The 20,419-nt window shown below is 40.2% G+C and overlaps 5 pseudogenes; all 5 read left to right on the top strand.

The window, feature by feature from the left end:
- The first annotated feature begins 37 nt into the window (after nt 1-37).
- LOC149517947 (25S ribosomal RNA) lies at nt 38-8,555 on the top strand (annotated as a pseudogene).
- Nucleotides 8,556-13,078: 4,523 nt separating this feature from the next.
- LOC149517946 (18S ribosomal RNA) lies at nt 13,079-14,182 on the top strand (annotated as a pseudogene).
- A 1,209-nt stretch (nt 14,183-15,391) lies between these two features.
- Nucleotides 15,392-16,056, top strand: LOC149517945 (18S ribosomal RNA; annotated as a pseudogene; the record flags this gene model as incomplete).
- A 299-nt stretch (nt 16,057-16,355) lies between these two features.
- LOC149517944 (5.8S ribosomal RNA) lies at nt 16,356-16,510 on the top strand (annotated as a pseudogene).
- Nucleotides 16,511-16,764: 254 nt separating this feature from the next.
- LOC149517943 (25S ribosomal RNA) lies at nt 16,765-18,469 on the top strand (annotated as a pseudogene).
- The last annotated feature ends 1,950 nt before the right edge of the window (nt 18,470-20,419 follow it).

Raw genomic sequence — 20,419 nt, 5'->3', positions numbered from 1 at the left:
TTAGATCCCCTGCATCACTTGGTTGATGATTGCATCATGACCTTAGGTTAGGCGAGATTAGCCACTAAGTTTAAGCATATCAATAAGTGAAGGAAATGAAATTAACCAAGATTCCTCTAGTAGTGGCGAGCAAACCGAGAATAGCCTAGCTTGAGAATTAGACACCTTCAGTGTCCAAATTGTAGTCTGGAGAAACGTCTTCAATGGTAGACTGGGCCCAAGTACCTTAAAAAGAGGTGCCAAAAGGGTGAGAGTCCTATTGTGCCTAGACCCTTTCATAGCACTAGGCATTGTATGTGAGTTGGGTTGTTTGGGAATGCAACCCTAATCAAGGGGTAAATTCTATCCAAGGCTAAATATGGGTGAGAGATCGGTAACAAACAAGTACCATAAGGGAAAGATGAAAAAGACTTTGAATAAAGAGTCAAAAAGTGCTTAAAATTATCGAAAGGGAAGTAAATGGGGGTCGATAATGCACCTTGATTAGATGTGGAATAGTGATAGCCGATTTGCTGATCAGCTTAAGGCATAGATCATCATGGGTCATGATGGTGGCCCAAGCCTAGGCTTTTGATATGCCTATAGAGTTGTTATTGTCGTGATCATGGAATGCAGCACACATCATCTTGGTGTGCCTTGACATCGGCATGCTTTAGGCATTAGCCTGTGGTCTCACCATTTGACCCATTTTGAAACACAGACCAAGGAGTCTAACATGTGTGCTAGTCAATAAGCTAAAAAAACCCATAAGATGTAAGGAAGTTGATTGGCGGGATCTCTCATGGGTGCACCATCGACTAACCTTGAACTTTTTTACGAAAGGTTTGAGTGTGAGCTACTTGTTAGAACCCAAAAGATTATGAACTATGCCTAAACAGGCAAAGCCAAATGAAACTTTGATGGAGGCCTACAATGATAATGATGTGCAAATCATTTGTATGACTTGGGTATATAAGTGAAAGACTAACCGAACCATTTATAGCTGGTTCCCTCTGAAGTTTCCTTTAGGATAGTTAGAGCCCTTGGCATGTTCTATAGGGTAAAGCCAATAATTAGAGGCATTGGATGGACAACTCCCTCGATCTATTCTCAAACTTTAAATAGGCAAGATGGCATGCATCACTAGCTAAGCTTTCTCTTAATGAAGCAATAGACCATGTGGTATTTGGATGGATGCTTCCCCACAAGTAGCCAAGGATAGTTTGATATCTAAATAGGCAACCAACAAGCCACAAATTAATCTCAAGAATATATAACAATATATTGGGCCATATTAGGAGCAAACCAAGGCAACCTTTGATGTTCCCATAAGAAAAAAATTATTTTATTAATATAAAAAAAAGTACAACAAGTATAAAAAGAGCACTAAGTCTTCCCACCATCGTCGGGGCTAGAGAGGCAGCCCTAGATGGGTGGTCTAACATGTACCTTAGTCAGTGAGGTAGCCCAATAATATTTTGATTGCTTAACCCCTTAAAAGAGATTAAGAGATTTTATACCAATGCTACTAAGAACCATTACAAAGTTTGAAATGGGGACACTTTCTCCAAGCCAATGAGATCAACCATCCTTTTTGGCACCTTTACTTAGTCATGGCCCTATACATGGGTGGCTCATTACATCCTATGCTCGGTTGTGGCCCAATATAAGGTTGGCTCATGACATCCTCCCCCACCTATTTTGTCGATGACCTCATTGACTTGTTGGCATAGAATTCTTCAATCTTTTGCTTAAATGCTTGGAGGACATGATCTCTCTCCCAACTAGTTTATTCTAGTCTTAAGCTCTTCCACTCCACTAAATATTCGTGAACTGTTCTTCAAGATACTTAAGATACCTTGTCAACTAAAATCTCTTTAACTTGATGTTCTGATGGTGGCTTCATAGTAATGGCAACTCTAGTTGATTCACCTTAACTTGTATATGTGGGTTTGCATAATAGGGCTTTAAGTTGTTCACATGGAACACTGGGTGCACCTTCATCCATTTTGGTGGGTCGATTTTATAAGAGGCATTCCCAACTTTGGAAAGGATCTTCATTAGACCCTCATACTTATGCTTCAACCTATGATCCTACTTCTTTAGGAACCTGATTTGTTTGGGCACTAATCTGACAAGAACAAGATCACCAACTTTGAATTACTATGCCTTTCGACTCTTATCTGCCCATTTCTTCATGTGGTTCGATGCCTTCTCTAAGTCTGCTTGCATAATTTCTATGTTTTGTATTATTTTTTTGCTAAGGTTGAAAGCTCGTGGATTCTTCCCTCGATATGGCTCAAGGGATGCATGTAGTGGTCTTCGTAGTTGTTCAGTGACCACTTTAAACGGACTTTTGTTTGTGGAAGAACACTTGTTGGAATTAAAACAAAGCTGAGCTACATCTAATAGTAAAGGCTAATTTTTTTGATTAGCTTGAACAAAGTTCTTAAGTACTCCTCCAATAACCTATTAAATCATTTAGTTTGACCATTAGCTTGCAAGTGATAACTTGAAAAGATGTTGAGCTGAGATACCAAGATCTTGAAAAATTCTCTCGAGAATGACCTTGTAAATCTTAGATCCCAAATCTTGGATCCCTGTCACTAACAATGTTTTAAGAGAGGCTATAATACTTGATTACATGTTTAAATATTATTCAGGCCATATCTTCCATGATGTTATACTTTGGGCGAGAATCAATGTAGCATATTTAAAGAAATGGTCAATCACTACTAGAATAGACACAAGATCACCAACCTTAGGAAGGCCCAATATGAAGTCAAGGGAAAAACTTACCTAAAGTCTTGTGGGCATAAGTAATGGTTCAAGTATGCCTATCGATTTCTTCTTTCCAACTTTATCTTATTGGCAAATGAGGCAAGTCTTCGTATAGTCCATCACATCTTGCCATATGTGAGGCCAATAATAGCTTTGTTTTAGTAAAGCCAAAGTACATTACCAACCAAGATGACCTGCCTATGGTGTATCATGGCATTCCTTAGCATCTATCTTAGACCTCCTACTTTTGGCACAAACAACCAAGGACCTTTTATCAATAAGACCCCATTTTCTTGCCAAAAGTACTTGGACTTGCCTTTTTTTACTAGCTCCAATATGGCACTGGCCTGTGGGTCTTTCTTCAAATTATCTTCAATTAGCTTACGAATATCTGTTGTGACTTTACTAGCTACCATCAGGGCAATTCTCCTAAGGGTAACTAGCTTTGCCTATTTATTCAGTGTGTCTACCACTTGATTGGTTATTCTAGTTGTGTGCTAAAAAAAAAATTCAAATTTGGCTAGAAACTCTACCATCTAGCTTGCTTAGCCATGAGCCTCAGTTGGGTGAGAAAATGACTAACCATTGTATTGTCTATCTTAACTACAAATTGTGAACCTAACAAATAATGTCGCCATGGTTTCAAACAATTGATTACCATTAGAAGTTCCTTCTTTTGAGCCATATATTACTTTTTAGCTTCGCTTAACTTTTGATTTTCAAATGCTATAAGGTGCCATTCTTGTAAAAGCACTCCCCCAATAGCGAAATTAGATGCATTTGTTTGAACTTCAAAAGGCTTTTTAATGTAAGCTTCAAGCCCTCAAAAGCCCCTTGACATTCACTTGTCCAACACCATTTATGCTCATTTTTCAATAGCTCCATGAGAGCCATGATTCTATGAGAGTATCCTTCCATAAATCTCCTATAATAGTTGACTAACCCTAAAAATGAGTGGAGTTCACCTAACATTCTTTGGTGTTGCCCAATCCTTGATAGCCTTAACTTTTTCTATGTCCATTTGAATGTGGCCTTGTTCAACATTATAGCCTAAGTAGTGAATTCATGTTTGAGTTAATGCACTTTTTTATCTTTTAACATACAACTGATGGTCTTGTAGTATTTGAAACATAAGATGTGGGTGCTCTTGGTGCTCTTCCAAGGTAGAACTATAGACCAGTATGTCATCTAAATAGATGACCACAAACTTGTTAAGATAGTCATGAAACACTTGATTCATCAAGGTACAAAACATGGCAGGGGCATTAGTCAATCCAAAAAGCATAACAAGAAATTCAAATGCACCATACTACGTTACACAAGCGGTTTTTGGCTTACCTCTTTTAGCAATTCTAACTTGATGATAGCCAGATCTTAAGTCTAATTTGGAGAAGCACTTGGCCTAGCTTAGTTGATCAAACAAATCTGCAATAAGAGGAATAGGATATTTGTTTCTCATAGTGACATTGTTCAATGCCCTATAGTCTATACATAACCACAAACTCTCATTAATCCCATCTTTGTAAATTGGCATAGCCACATAAGAAGGCTCCCTTCTCTTTACTCATTTTTTGAATTGTAATGTTGAAATCATTTTCTTCCTACTCTTGTGGAGGATTGTGGTTAACACAACACATAAGCTTTCCCCTAAAAATAATCAACAACTAGTAGTAGAGATTGGGATTCCCTAAGCTAACATCATGAAGCCCAATTCTAAGACAACATCAAAGTCATCCATGAAGGAAATCATGAAGTCTACATTTCCATCCCATGGCCCTAACTTGGTCATCACACTCTTGGAGCTTCCACTAATCACAAAGGCTGATGAGTTAACCACTTTCATTTGCCCACAATGTTTATTAACCTAGAGACCACACCTTTTTGCTTTCTCTGGTGTGATGAAGGTATCAATTGCACCTATATCTACCATGGCTTTTGTGGTTTTACCATTGAGTACTAGGTCCACATACATCAAACCTCTCACAGATTCTTTCTTTATCATGTTTAGTTGGGTATAAAAGTCATTAAGGAACCATATTGAGCCCATCCATGATGGCTCTTATTTAACTTTTTCAATAGTTTTGACTACTTTGAATGACTATTGAAAGGAGGCTCTCAAAGCATTAAAGGCACTTCTACGTGGGCATTTGGCCACCTGATGTGACCCATTGCATAAGAAACAAGCTAGCAGTTGCTTTAGATTGAAATTCGATATATTGTTCGCCTTAGGTTGGGTATTGTCTCAACTAGAAGGCATCTTATCTAATCCTTCATTGAAGGGTCTATCTACTTTGACCATCTTTCTACCATTTCTAAAGTTGGAGTTATTGCCACCTAATAGAGGGTTTTTTCATTTTGAGGGGGCATTGTTATAGTCATTAAGACGTTTGGTGACAGCCATGGTCATTGCCACATCTTGCACCTTTTATCTTTGTAATCCCATCCTAGCCCAAGGTTTGAGGGCCTCAAGGAATTAGAACATCTTGTATTTTTTAGACTTGTCTCTAATGTCCAACATCAAGGTAGAGAAGCTCCTTACAAACTCTCACATTATTCTTGTTTACACTAATTTTGGAAGCATCATTCGGGCCATATACTCCACATTCTCAAAGAAGAACTCATTTTTCAATTCTTGCTTAAGATTTGCCCAAGTTTTAATAAGTCATTCATTACTTACAAATTTTGAACACCACTATAGCTTGGCATCCATGGTAAGGTATATTGAAGCCATTGCAACCTTATCCTCCTCTAATTATGTGTGCACAGCTTAAAAGAATTGTTCTATGTCAAACAAGAAGTTCTCAAGCTCTTTAACATCTTTTGCCCCCTTATTACATCAAGGCTCTGGCACTTTGGCCCTTTTCCCTTTCTCTACGAGCTAAAACTTAACCTGGCCATAGCCATTTGTAGCATACTCACTTGGGCCCTAAGCTCCTCAAACTCTTTCTAGAGGACACTCAAGGCATCTTTGGTCTCTCACCCAAGCTATGTAGAGTATTAGACAACTCCCACTAGGATATCTTGATCCCTTTCAGTGGATTATGAGTTACCATATGAGCTTTTGGGGTAGCCACAAGGGCCTCAAGCTCCTTAATCCTTTGTTGATCATTAAATCCACCACTCGTAGCCATTTTATCAATTCTCTAGCACTTCTCAATTGTGCTCTAATACCACATGTCATAGGCTAAGCTTTCTCTCAATGAAGCAATAGACTATGTGGCACTTGGATGGATACTTCCACATAAGTTAGCCAAGGATAGTTTGATATATGAATAGGCAACCAACAAACCATAAGTTAATCTCAAGATTACACAACAATATATCGGTGTATAATGGGAGCACACCAAGGTAACCCTCAATGTTCTCATAAGAAAAAAATGTTTTATTAATATCAAGAATAGTACAATAAGTACAAAAAAAGCATTGAGTCTTCCCACTATCGTCGAGTTTAGAGGGGTAGCCCTAAATAGGTGGTCTAGCACATACCTTACTAGTGAGATAGCCTAACAATACGTTGATTGCTTACCCCTCTAAAGAGCTAAAGAGATTTTACACCTATGCTACCATGAACCATTACAAAGTTTGAAATAGGGACACTTTTTCCTAGCCTATGAGATTTACCTTCCACCTTGGCACCTCTACCTAATCATGGCCTTATACATGGGTGGCTCATGACATCCTATGCTTGGTCATGGCCTTATACAACGTTGGCTCATGACAGCGTGGTTGCTTCATTTAGCCGTGCCATAGAATCGAGAGCTCTAAGTAGGCCATTTTTGGTAAGCAAAATTGGTGATACGAGATGAACTGGAAGCCAAGTTATGGTGCCCAATTATGCTCTAACCTAGAACCCATAAGGGGTGTTGGTAGATTAAGACAGTAGGATGGTGGTCATGGAAGTGAAAATCCACTAAGGAATGTGAAACAAGTCACCTGCTGATTTAACTAACCCAAAAAATGGATGGCACTTAAGCACGCAACCTATACCCAACTATTGGGGCAAGGGCCAAGCCTCGATGAGTAAGAGGACATAGCAGTTGCCACAAAACCTAGGGTGTGAACCTAGATGGAGTGACCATCGATGCAGATCTTGGTGGTAGTAGCCAATATTCAAATGAGAACTTTGAAGGCCGAAGAGGAGAAAGGTTCCATGTGAATGGCACTTGCACATGGGTTAGTCGATCCTAAGAGAAAAGGAAAGCTCATTTAATAGCATGTCTAGCATGAGTTTCAAAAGGGATTTAGGTTAAAATTCCTTAATCAGGATGTAGTAGCTAATGACAACATTAGGGAGTTTTGAGAGGTCGATGGGGGCCTTAAGAATTGTTATCTTTTTTGTTTAATGGCTTGCCTACCCTGAAAATGGCTTAGTTAGAGGTAGGGTCCAACAACCAAAAGAGCACCACACATCTTATAGTGTCAAGTGTGCCCTTGGTGGCCCTTGAACACCTACAGGACCAAGTACCATCCATGCCTAGTCGTACTTATAACTACATCAGGTCTCTAAGGTGAATAGCTTCTAGTCGATGGAACAATATAGGTAAGGGAAGTCACAAAATAGATCCATAACCTTGCGAAAAAGGCTGGCTCTAAGGGTTGGGCATGAGGGTCCCAATCTAAAACTCATCAACTATTGATACATTGCTCAATCTACTCTTATGGTGAGAGTAGGTTGACATGTGCTGGTCAAAGGGACTGAGAATTGCTCTCTCGGGGGCCTTTTCTAGGCGAGAGCAGTCAAATTAGAATTGGTATAGACAAAGGGAATCAAACTATTTAATTAAAACAAATCAATGCAATGGTTTCTGCATATGCTCATGTAATGTGATTTCTACCCAGTGTTCTAAATGTCAAAGTGAAGAAATTCAAACAAGCATGAGTAAATGACAAGAGTAACTATGACCCTTTTAATGTAGCCAAATGTCTCATCATCTAATTAGTGTTTTAGATGAATGGATTAATGAGATTCCCACTATCCCTGTCTACTATCCATCAAAACCATAGCCAATCAATCAATCTAGGCATAAGACATTGTCAAGTGGGGATTTTGGCTAGGGTAGCACATCTATTAAAAGATAACACAAGTGTCCCAAGATGAGCTCAACAAGAACAAAAATCTCACATGGAACAAAAGGATAAAGGCTCATTTGATTTTAATTTCTAGTACAAAATGAACCATGAAAGCATGGATTATAGATCCTTTAGACCTTCAGAATTTGAAGCTAGAGGTGTAAAAAAAGTTACCATAGGTACAACTAGTTTGTGGCAGCTAAGCATTTATAACGATATTGCTTTTTGATCCTTTGATGTCAGCTATTCCTATCATTGTAAAGCAAAATTCACCAAGTGTTGGATTGTTCACCCACCACTAGGGAATGCTGGGTTCAGACTATCATGAGGCAAGTTAATTTTACCCTACTAATGGCAGCATCGCACTAGTAATTCAACCTAGTATGAAAAGAACCGTTGATTTACACAATTGGTCATTGTGCTTGGTTAAAGAGCTAGTGGCACAAAGCTACCATGCATTGGATTATAATTGAATGACTCTAAGTCAAAATTTGAGCTGGAAGTGACACATGTGCCCATCACTTAATTGTCGACCCATCATAGGGACACTTGCTAGCCCTTTGTGTGAGTAGTTACCTTAAACACCATCAACACATGTTGGGTTGGACACCATGCACCCCATGATCTAGTAGTAGGTGGGTTCAGGCACATCTATTATGCCAATGCCATTTTTATGGCTTTTAAATTCATATAAGCACTCACTAGCACTTGCACCTAGGCCTGGCTTAATTTAGTTAAAACTAAACAATATGCCTAAGACTTTGGTGTCTCGATCACTACCTGTACCATTGTTTTAGGCTAGTTCCCCATGACCTGGGCCTCTAGCAGGCCTTAAGGTCTGATCCCTTTTGTTGTTGGACCATGTCTTACTAGAATGCTCTCTGACCTAGAGAAAACCCCTAGGCTTGGACCAGCTAGTAGACTGTGACACATGCACATGTCTCGACCACCTTTGGGACATGTTGGCCTTAGTCTTGGCACATGCTTTGACCACCATCGACACATGTTGGTCCTTTATGTGGGTAGTTCCCTCGAACACCATTGGCACATGTCGAGATGCACACCATGTGTAGGTATCCTAGGCTCAGGCTGCTCACCTTGTACACCATGATTGAAAAGTAGGAGGGTTCTAGCACATCTTATTTTTTCTTCCATGCCAATGCCATTTTTATGGCTTGTCAATTCATCTAAGTGCTCACTAGCACCCATACTTGGGCTTAGCTTAATTCCACTGAACTTGAACATTGTGCCTAAGCCTCTGAAGTCTTGATCACTGCCCATACCATTGTTTTAGGCTAGTGCCTTATGACCTAGGCATCTAATAGGCCTCAAGGCCTAGTCCCCGTGGCAATCGAACCCTTTCTTGCTAGAATAGGAATTGCTCCTTGACTCAAATTAAACTAATGGGCTTGGACCAACTTGCAAATTATGACACAAGCACATACCTCAATCACCATCAAGACATGTTAGCCCTTGGTCTCTATACATGCTTCAACCACCATCAGCACATGCTAGCCCTTTGTGTGGGTAGCTTCCTTAAACACCATCAACACATGCCAGGCCATGCACCACACACGAGTATCCTGGCCTTGGGCTGCGTACAATGCACACCATGATTAGGCAATAGGTGGGTTTAGCCCCATATTCATATTTTTGCAATGTGAATGCCATTTTTATGTTTTATAAATTCACATAAGCACTCACTAGGGCCTACACCTAGCCTGGCTCAATTCTACTAAACCTGAACATCGTGCTTAACCCTCTTAAGTTTTGATCACTACCCATACCACTATTCTGGGCTAATTCCCTATGGCCTGGGCCTCTAGTAGGCCTCAAAGCCTGGTCCACCTGGCAATCAAACCATTTCCTACTAGAACTAATACTATTCCTTGACTTAGAAAAGACCCTTAAGCTTAGACTAGCTTGCGGGTAACACATGTATATGCCTTGACCACCATTGGGACATGTTGAACCATGGTCTTCACACATGATTCGACCACCCTTGAACACCATTGGCACATGCTGGCCCTTTGTGTGGGTAGCACCCTTGAACACCATTGGCACATGCTAAAATGTGCACCAAGCATAGGTATCTTAGGTTTGAACCATGTATTATGCATACCATGATCAAGCAGGAGGTAGGTTCAGGCACATCCTCATATTTCTACTTTGCCAATGCCATTTTTATGGCTTGTAAATTCATATAATGCTCACCAGTGCCCGCACCTAGGTTTGGCTCAATTTTGCCAAACCTAAACATCGTGCCTGAGTCGCTGAAGTCTTGATCATTTCCTATACCACTATTTTAGGCTAGTTCCCTATGACCTGGACCTCTAATATGCCTCAAGGCATGGTCTCTTAAGCTATCAAACTATGTCCTACTTGAACTGGAATAGCTCTTTTCACTCAAAAAAAACCTATAGGCCTAGACCAATTTGTTAACCATGGAACATGCACATGCCTCGAATGCCATTGAAACATGTTGCCCCTTAGTCTTAGCACATGTTTCAACCACCGTTGGCATATGCTAGGTCATACACCAAGCATGGGTATCCTAGGCTTGGGCCATGCACCATGCACACCATGACTAGGTAATAGGTGGGTTTAGGCACATCTTCATATTTTTGCCATGTCAATGCCATTTTTATGGCTTGTAAATTCATATAAGGCCTCACTAGTGCCAGCACTTAGTCCTAGCTCAATTTTGCCAAACCTAAATGCCATACCTAAGCCTCTGGAGTTTTGTTCACTGCTCATACCATTATTTTGGGCTAGTTCCCCATAGCTTGGGCCTCAAGTAGGCCTTAAGGCCTAGTCCCCTTGCCATTCAAGCCCTATCCTACTAGAACTAGAACTGTTTCTTGACTCAGAGAGAACCCTAAGGCTTGGACTAGCTTGCAGACTCTAATGTAAGCCCATCCTTAACAACCATCAGGACATGTTGGCCCTTAGTCTCAGCACATACTTCAACCACCATCGGCACATGTTTACCCTTCGTCCAGGTAGTTACATCAATCATCATTGATATTTGCTAGGCTACACACCATACGTGATTGGGTAGTAGGTGGGTTTAGGCACATCATATTCCTGCCATGGCAATGCCATTTTTATAGCCTATAAATTCACATAAATGCTTACCAATGCCCGCACTTGGGCCTAGTTCAATTCTGCCAAAGTTGAACACTGTGCCTGAGCCTCTGAAGTCTTGATCACTGCCCATACGATGGTTTCAGGCTAGTTCCCCATGACCTGGGCCTCCATTAGGCCTCAAGACCTAGTCCCTCTAGCAATCAAACCTTTTTCCACTTAAACTAGAACTGCTCTTTGACTCAAAGAGAACCTTTGGGCATAGACTAGTTTGTGGACTATGACTCATGCACATGCCTCGACCACTATTGAGACATGTTGGCCTTGGTCTCCGCACAAGGTTTGACTACCATTGGCACATGCTAGCCCTTTATGTGGGTAGTTTCTTCAAACATCATCAACAATATGCTGGGCTGCATACCAAGAATGGGTATCTTGGGCTCGGACTACGCACTGTGTGCACCTAGACTAGACAGTAGGTAGGTTCAGGCACATCTTTATATTTCTGCCATGCTAATGCCATTTTTATAGCTTGTAAATTTATATAATGCTCACTAGCGCCCGCATCTAGGCTTGGCTTAATTCTATTAAACTTAAACATTATGCTTGAGATACTGAAGTCTTGATCACTACCCATGCTACTATTTTGGGCTAGTTTCTTATGACTTAGACCTTTAGTATGCCTTAAGTCTTAATCCCTTTGGCTATCGACTCTATCCTGCTAGAACTAGAACTGATCTTCAACTTAAAAGAGCCCTAGGCTTAGACAACTTGTTGTCCATAGCACATGGACATACCTAAAAAACCATCAGGAGATGTTGGCCCTTGGTCTTGGCATATGCTTTAACCACCATCCATACATGTTGGCCCTTTGTGCAGGCAGTTCCACCGAACACCATCAGTACATGCTAGGTCATGCACCAAGCGCAGTTATCCTAGGCCTGAGCCATGCACCATGCACACAATGACTGGGTGGTAGGTGAGTTCAAGCACATCTTCATATTTCTACCATGCCAATGCCATTTTTATGGCTTGTAAATTCATATAACGCTCACTAGCACTCATACCTAGGCTTGGCTTAATTCTATCAAACCTAAACACTGGGTTTGAGCCACTAGAGTCTTGATCACTGCTTGTACCATTATTCTTGGCTAGTTACTCATGACTTGGACCTCTAGTATGCCTCCAAGCCTAGTATCCTTGGTTGTCAGACCCTGTTTTGCTAGAGCTAGAACTACTCCTCGACTTGAAAAGAACCTCTACACCTAGACTAGTATATGGACCATGACACATGCACATGCCTTGACTGTCATTAGGACATGTTGGCCCTTGGTCCTGACACATGCTTCGACCATAATTGACACATGCTAGCCCCTGGTATGGATAGTTCCCTCGAGCACTAACTGCATATGTTGAGCCATGCACCATCCATGGGTACCCTGGTCTTAGGTTATGCACTTTTGCACGACCGAGCAATAGGTGGGTTCATGTGCATCTTCATATTTTTGCTATGCCAATGCCATTTTTATGGCTTGTAAATTCATATAACTGTCCCCCAAGCCTTCTTGTGCAGTTTCATGGCATGATGACTTGCTTTTTATTTTTCATGATTTTTAGAATTTTTCATAGTTCAAGATTTTTTGAAAATTTTTTTAAAAGAAGTTTTGGATTGATGTGCATGGATGTTGCCACTTGTACATAATGGGCATATGAGTGCTACTATGGTTGTATGTGTAGGCATGCTTCATGCTCAATGCATAAAACTGTTGACCTATCATCCTCTTCAATCTTCCACCATGTGGTCATCATACCTTGGGGGCACAATTAGGATCTTGTGCTACATACCTAAATCAATAAAAACATGACATCTTTCAATCCTACATCCATCTTGTGTCCTTAAGGGTTATGGGTCAAACCTTAATTATGCCCTATGTCCTAAGCGTGCATCATAAACCTTCGTGGCCACATTGGTGCACTGGTGTTCAATTGTGCTCTTAGATATGTAACGTTTTGTGGGCACAAGCTCTTGGCCTCTATTCATTCGATGCTATGCATTTTACGTGCTCGACATGCATGATGCTTATGCTCTATGTTGGCTATTTCCACTACTAAATTGGTGTGTTGAGGCCCATGCAGTGCCAACATCTTGAAAGAATGCTACCTAGTTGATTTGGCTAGTAGTAATATGCTTATCTCAAAGATTAAGCCATGCATGTGAAACTATTAACTAATTCAGATTGTGTAATTGTGAATGGTTTATTAAATCAATTATAGTTTGTTTGATGGTATCTATTACTCGGATAAGCATAGTAATTCTAGTGCTAATATGTGCAACAAACCTTAACTTTTGAAAAGGATGCATTTATTAGAAAAAAGGTCGAAGCGGGCTTTGCCTATTGCTTTGATAATTCATGATAACTTGACAAATCGCATAGCCTTTATGCCAATGATGCATCATTCAAAATTTTGCCCTATCAACTTTCAATGGTAGGATAGTGGCCTACTATGGTGGTGATGGGTGATAGAGAATTAGGGTTCAATTCTAGAGAGGGAGCCTAAGAAATGGCTACCACATCTAAAAAGGCAACAAGTGCATAAATTACCTAATCCTAACATGGAGAGGTAGTGAAAATAAATAACAATATTAGGATTTATGAGTCTAGTAACTAGAATGAGTACAATCTAAATCCCTTAACGATGATCAATTAGAGGGCAAGTCTGGAGCTAGTAGCTACAGTAATTCTATCTCCAATAGCATTTATTTAAGTTGTTGCAGTTAAAAAGCTAGTAGTTAAAACTAAGGTTAGGTCATTTGGTCTGCCTCACAGTGAGCATTGATATACTTGTCCCTACTATCGGTGATGCACTCCTAACCTTATTTGGTAAAGTTATTCATCTGGCACTATTACTTTGAAGAAATTAGAGTTCTCAAAGTAGGCCTACACTTGTATACATTAGCATGGGATAACATCATAGGATTTTTATCCTATTGTGTTAACCTTCAGGATCGGAGTAATGATTAATAAAGATAATCAAGGGCATTCATATTTCATAGTCAGAGGTGAAATTATTGAATTTAAGAAAGATAACAACTATGAAAGCATTTACCAAAAATGTTTTCAACAATCAAGAACGAAAGTTAGGTGCTTAAAGATGATCAGCTACTATCCTAATCTCAACCATAAATGATGTTAACTAGGGATTGGCAAATATTACTTTTGGGACTATGCCAGCACTTTATAAGAATCAAACTCTTTGGGATCTAAAGAGAGTATGGTTGTGAGTTTGAAACTTAAAGTGATTAATGAAAGGACACCACCAAGAGTGGAGCCTACAGTTTAATATAGGGAAACTTACTAGGTCTAGACATACTAAGGATTGATGGATTAAGAGCTCTTTCTTGACTCTATTGGTGGTGGTGCATGGCCATTCTTAGTTCATAGAGCAATTTGTCTAGTTAATTCCATTAACAAACGAGATCACAGCTTGCTAACTAGCTACATAGAGGTGATCCTTCATGGTTAGCTTCTTAGAGGGACTATGGTCACTTAGGCCAAGGAAGTTTGAGGCAATAATAGTCTACAATGCCCTTAGATGTTCCAAGCCACATGTGTGCTACACCAACGAGTCCATAGCATTGGCCAACAAGCTAGGTAATCCTTGAAATTTAATCATGATGGGGATAGATCATTGTAAATGTTGGTCTTCAATGGGGAATTCCTAGTGATCATGAGTCATCACCTTGCATTGACTACATCCCTACCCTTTGTACACATCACTTGTTGCTCCTACCAATTAAATGTTATGGCAAAGTGTTAAAAAATAGGGAGGTAAAAACAATAAAGAACAATATTGGGCTCTATGAGTTTGGCAATTAAAATGAGTATAATCTAAATTCCTTAGTGAGGATCTATTGGAAGGTAAGTCTAATGCCAGCAGCTATGGTAATTCTAGCTCCAATAGTATATATTTAAGTTGTTGTAGTTAAAAAGCTTATAGCTAAACTAGGGTTAGGTCATCTAGCTTACCTCACGATGAGCAACGATTTACTCATCCCTATTATCAATAATGTGATCTTGGCCTTATTTGACCGGGTCATTCCTATGGCACTGTTACTTTGAAAAAATCAAAGTGCTCAAGTAAGCCTACACTTGTATACATTAGCATAAGGTAACATCATAGGATTTCAATCCTATTGTGTTGGCCTTTGACATCAGAGTAATGATTAATAGGGACAGTCAGGGGCATTCATATTTCACAATCAGAGGTGAAATTCTTGGATTTATGAAAGACGAACAACTATGAAAGCATTTACCAATGATGTCTTCATTAATCAAGAATGAAAGTTGGGAGCTTAAAGATGATCAAATACCATCCTAGTGTCAACCATAAATGATGTTGACTATGGATCGATGGATGTTACTTTTAGGACTCTACCGACACCTTATGAGAAATCAAAGTCTTTGGGTTTTGAAGGGAGTATGTTCGCAAGGCTAAAACTTAAAGGAATTGATGGAAGGGCACCACTAAGAGTGGAGCTTGTAGCTTAATTTGACTCAACATAAAAAAACTTACTAGGTCCATACATAGCAAGGATTGATAGATCAAAAGATCTTTCTTAATTTTATGGGTGGTGTTGCATGGCCATTCTTAGTTGGTAGAGTGATTTGTCTTGTTAATTCCATTAAAGAACGAGACCTCAACTTGCTAACTAGCTACATAAAGGTGATCCTTTGTGGATAGCTTCTTAGAATGACTATGGCCACTTAGGCCAAGGAAGTTTGAGGCAATAATAGGTTTGTGTTGCCCTTAGATGTTTTGGGCTGCATTCACGCTAGACTAATGTATTCAATGAGAGGTAATCTTTGAAATATTATCATGATGGGGATAGATCATTGTAATTGTTGGTCTTGAACAAGGAATTCCTAGTAAGTGTGAGTCATTAGCTCACGTTGACTATGTCCTTACCCTTTGTACACATCACCCATCACTCTTACTAATTGAATGGTTCAGTGAAGTGTTTGGATCATGGCTATGTGGATGGTTCATTGCTCATAATGTTATAAGAAATCTACTAAACCTTATCATTTAGAGGAAGGAAAAGTCATAACAAGGTTTCTTTAGGTGAACCTATGGAAAGATCATTGTATAAACTTGCTCAATGAACAACCCACAAATGCATTAACAAAACACTAAGGGGGCAAGGGTGCCTTTGTGCCTTAAGCCCCTTCTGACCCTGGGCGTGCATGACGATTGATTTGTTTAGCCTCTCAAATAGGTGAAATGATCAGTATCATCACTTGTAGCTAAATAACAAACCTTTAGCACGAATCGCACCATGAAATTGAAACAAAAAAGAGAGCATATGCCATCAACATCCTATTCATAGTGTGTATGTAGGTGACACCGTGACTCCTTTTGTCCTAAAAAACCAAAATGACTCTTAGCAATGGATATCTTAGCTTTTGCATTGATGAAAAATGTAACAAAATGTGATACTCGATGTTAATTACAGAATCTTGTAAACCATCAAGTCTTTGAACACAAGTTGCACCCAAGCCATTAGGCTAAAAGCATGTTTACCTGGGTGTCATGCATCGTCTCCCTTTCCAACCCCTCACCCATTGGGCTTCAGTCAGAGGGGTGAAAAATAACCTTTCGTGATCTCATCGGTGATAGTTGGCCCAAAAGTAAGTCCCCGACAATGATAGCACTGTGACCATCGATGGTAAAGCTCTTGAGGTGCCTCGTCTCTAGTGACATGTGCTTGTTGTCCATTTGACCCCATTAGACCACCTACATCTCTCGATCAATGCTTGTATTGTGACCCTAAGTCAAGCAAGATTACACAGTAAGTTTAAGCATATCAATAAGTAGAGGAAAAGAAATTTACCAAGATTTTCCTAAAAACGACGACCAAATCAGAAAGAGACCAGCTTAAGAATTAGGCACTCACGACATCCGAATTGTAGTCTAGAGAACCATCCTCACCAGTGGACTAGGCCTAACTCCCTTGGAAATGGATGTCAGAGAGGGTGAGAGCCTCGTTGTGCCTAGACCTTATTGCACCACAAGGCACTGTCAATGAGTTGGGTTATTTAGGACTACAACCTTAATCAGGCAATAAATTTTATCCAAGGCTAAATATTGGTGAGAGATCGATAGCAAACAAGTACCATTAGGGAAAGATGAAAAGGACTTTGGAAAAAGAGTCAAAGAGTGCTTGAAATTGTTAAAAGGGAAATGGATGGGAACTAGTGATACACTCCAATTGGATGTAGAAAGGTAAGAGTTGGTCCACTGATTGGCTCTAAGTGTGGACTAATGCAAGTCACGATGGTGGCCTAAGCTCAGAGTTTTGATATGCCCACAAAGACATTGTCACTACGATCATGGAATGTAGCATGCACTATCTTGACATAGCTCATCACCTATGTGCTCTTGACATTGGCCTATGAGCTCCCTATCTGGCCCATCTTGAAACACAAGCTAAAAAGTCTGATATGTGTGTGAGTCAATGGGCTAGAAAACCTATAAGGCAAAGGAAGTTGATTGGCAAGATCCCTTATGGGTGCATTACCAATTGACCTTGATCTTCAGAGAAAGGTTTGAGTGTGAACATGCCTGTTAGGACCCAAAAGAAGGTGAACTATGCTTAAGCAAGGCAAAGCCAAAGAAAACTCTAATGGAGGCCTATAGTGATATTAACGTGTCAATTGTTCACCTAACTTGAGTATAAGGACAAAAGACTAATCGAATTGTCTAGTAGTTGTTTCCCTCCAAAGTTTCCTTCAAGATAGCTAGAGCCCTTAGTGAATTCTATTGGGAAAAGCCAATGATTAGAGGCATCGGGTGCATAATGCCCTTGACATATTCTTAAACTTTAAATAGGTAAAATAGCACGGCTGCTTCGTTGAGCCATGCCATGAAATTGAGAGCTCAAAGGGAGCCAATTTTGGTAAGCAAAATTGTCGATGCAGGATGAATCGAAATCCAGGTTATGGTGCCTAATTGCATGCCAACCTAGAACCTGCAAAGGGTGTTGGTTGATTAAGACAGTAGAACTATCACAAAACCCAAGGTGTAAGTGTAGATGGAGTGGCCATCAGTGCAGATCTTGGTGGTAGTAGTGAATATTCAAATGAGAACTTTGAAGGCTAAAAAAGGGAAAGGTTCCAAGTGAACGACACTTGTACATGGGTTAGTCAAACCTAAGAGATGGGGGAAGCCCATTTGATAGCGTGTTCAGTGCGAGCTTCGAAAGGGAATTAGGTTAAAATTCTTGAATTGGGACACAATGGCTTACAATAATGTTAAAAAGTTTGAAGATGTTGGTAGAGGCCTCGATAAGAGTTATCTTTTTTATTTAATGACCTACCCACCCTAAAAATAGCTCAACCAAAGATAAGGTCTAGTAGCTAGAAGAGCACTGCACATCATGCGATGTCCAGTACACCATTGGTGGCCCATGAAAATTCAAAAGAGTAAGTGCCATTCATGCCCTATCATACTCATAACAGTATTAGGTCTCCAAGGTGAACAACCTTTGGTAGTTAGAATAATGTAGGCAAGGGAAGTCAGCAAAATGGATTCATAACCTTGGGAAAAAGATTAGGTCTGAAGGCTAGGCATAGGGGTCCTAGTCTCGAACCCAGTGACTACTGGTACACTACTTGAGCTGCTTATCGAATGACAAATAATCGATTCAGAGCTAGTATAGACAAGGGGAATCTAACTGTTTAATTAAAATAAAGCATTGTGATGGTCTCTGTAGATGCTCACAGAATGTAATTTTTGCCTAATGCTATGAACGTTAAAGCAAAAAAATTCAACCAAATGTGGCTAAATGGTGGGAGTAACTATGACTCTTTTAAGGTAGCCAAATGCCTTGTCATCTAATTAGTGACATACATGAATGGATTAACAAGATTCCCACTATCCCTGTCTACTATCTAGTGAAGCCATAGCCAAGGGAATGGGCTTGGAAAAATCTACTAGAAGAGAAGACCATATTGAGCTTGACTCTAATATGACTTTCTGAATGACTTAAGAGGTGTAGTACAAGTGGGATCTTTTAGGAAAAATTGAAATTCAACTACTTTTAATATTATTTTACATATTTCATGAATTGAAGGCTTGGCACAACCTTTTCTTTTGGACCCAAGGTCAGCCTTAATTGATCAATATGGGCAAAAGACATTGTCAGGTGGGGAGTTTGGCTAGGGTGGCACATTTGTTAAAAGATAATGCAAGTGCCCTAAGATGAGCTCAACTAGAACAGAAAGTGTGGTCTTTGCAAATGACTTAAATATGTGATGGGGTGTTGTAAGCAGCCAAGTGGCCTTGCAACCATAATCCATTGAGATTCAACCCTTTGTCACTTTGATTCATCTCTCCCCCAATGACACTCACTGAAGTCCTCTCACTTGATTTTTTTACACCATACCCCTCTAAGGTTAGGGATGAATGGTGTTCTCCATTGCATCTGATTTAGTCAGGTGATGACATTCCTCCCTTAAGCATCTAAGTACATGATAACTAAATGCCCTTGGTATTTGTTATAGTGACAGGCTTACCTTGGTGCGAGCACTTGCCTTGAACTCCATTGGCACACCCTAGCCCTTGGTCCAGGTTATTGCCTTAAACACCATCGACAGCATCTGGCCCTTGGTTGGTGCAGGCAATTGCATCCAACACCATTAACAAATGCTGGCCCATTGCTGCCTTGAACACCATCAGTAGATGCTAGCCCCTTAATGTGGGATGTTGCCTTAGACACCATCACCAAATGCCAGCACTTGCCTCAACCACTATTAGCATAAGCAAGCCCTTGGTACGGATTGTTGCCTCGGACACCTTTTTGGTAGATGCTAGCATTTGGTACAGCATATGTACCATGAACCTCTCACCCAAGGCACTTGTCTACCCCTCGATCACCATCAGCACCAAATGACACTTGGTGTATGTGTCACTGGCTTTGGTCTTAAGTCAAACTTTATGCGACCTTGGACAAGGAATTGATTTCATCTGCCAAACTCAACCTATAAAACTCTAGTGCTTAGCATAATTCTAGCTTGTGAAAAATTATGCTAAAGTACTGGGCCTTCAAGAAGCCCACAACTTTGATCCTCCCAAGACTATGTTCAAGTGTGCACACATGTGGTTCTAAATGTGCACTCGTCACTTAGTCATCAGTGCCTACATTTAGGTTTGACCATGCACCTGCACCTTGATCATTAGTGCCAACACCTGGGTCTGATTGTGTGCCCACGCATCCTTCACCAGTGCCCACACATAGTCCTGGCTCAATTCTGCCAAGCCTTAACATCATGCCTGAGCCTTTGGAGTCTTGATCACTACCCATACCATTGTTTTGGGCTAGTCCCCTAAGACCTAAGCCTCTAATAAGCCTCAAGGCCTAGTCCTTATAGCTGTTAGACCTTAAGCCACTAGAGCTAGAACTATTTTTTAACTTGGAAAAAACCCTCAAGCCTAGACCTGC

This window comes from Durio zibethinus, chromosome 8 (genome assembly GCF_047325235.1).
Source record: "Durio zibethinus cultivar Kanyao isolate XHJ-2024 chromosome 8, ASM4732523v1, whole genome shotgun sequence".
Lineage (NCBI taxonomy): Eukaryota > Viridiplantae > Streptophyta > Magnoliopsida > Malvales > Malvaceae > Durio > Durio zibethinus.
This window is presented reverse-complemented; position numbering and strand designations above follow the sequence as displayed.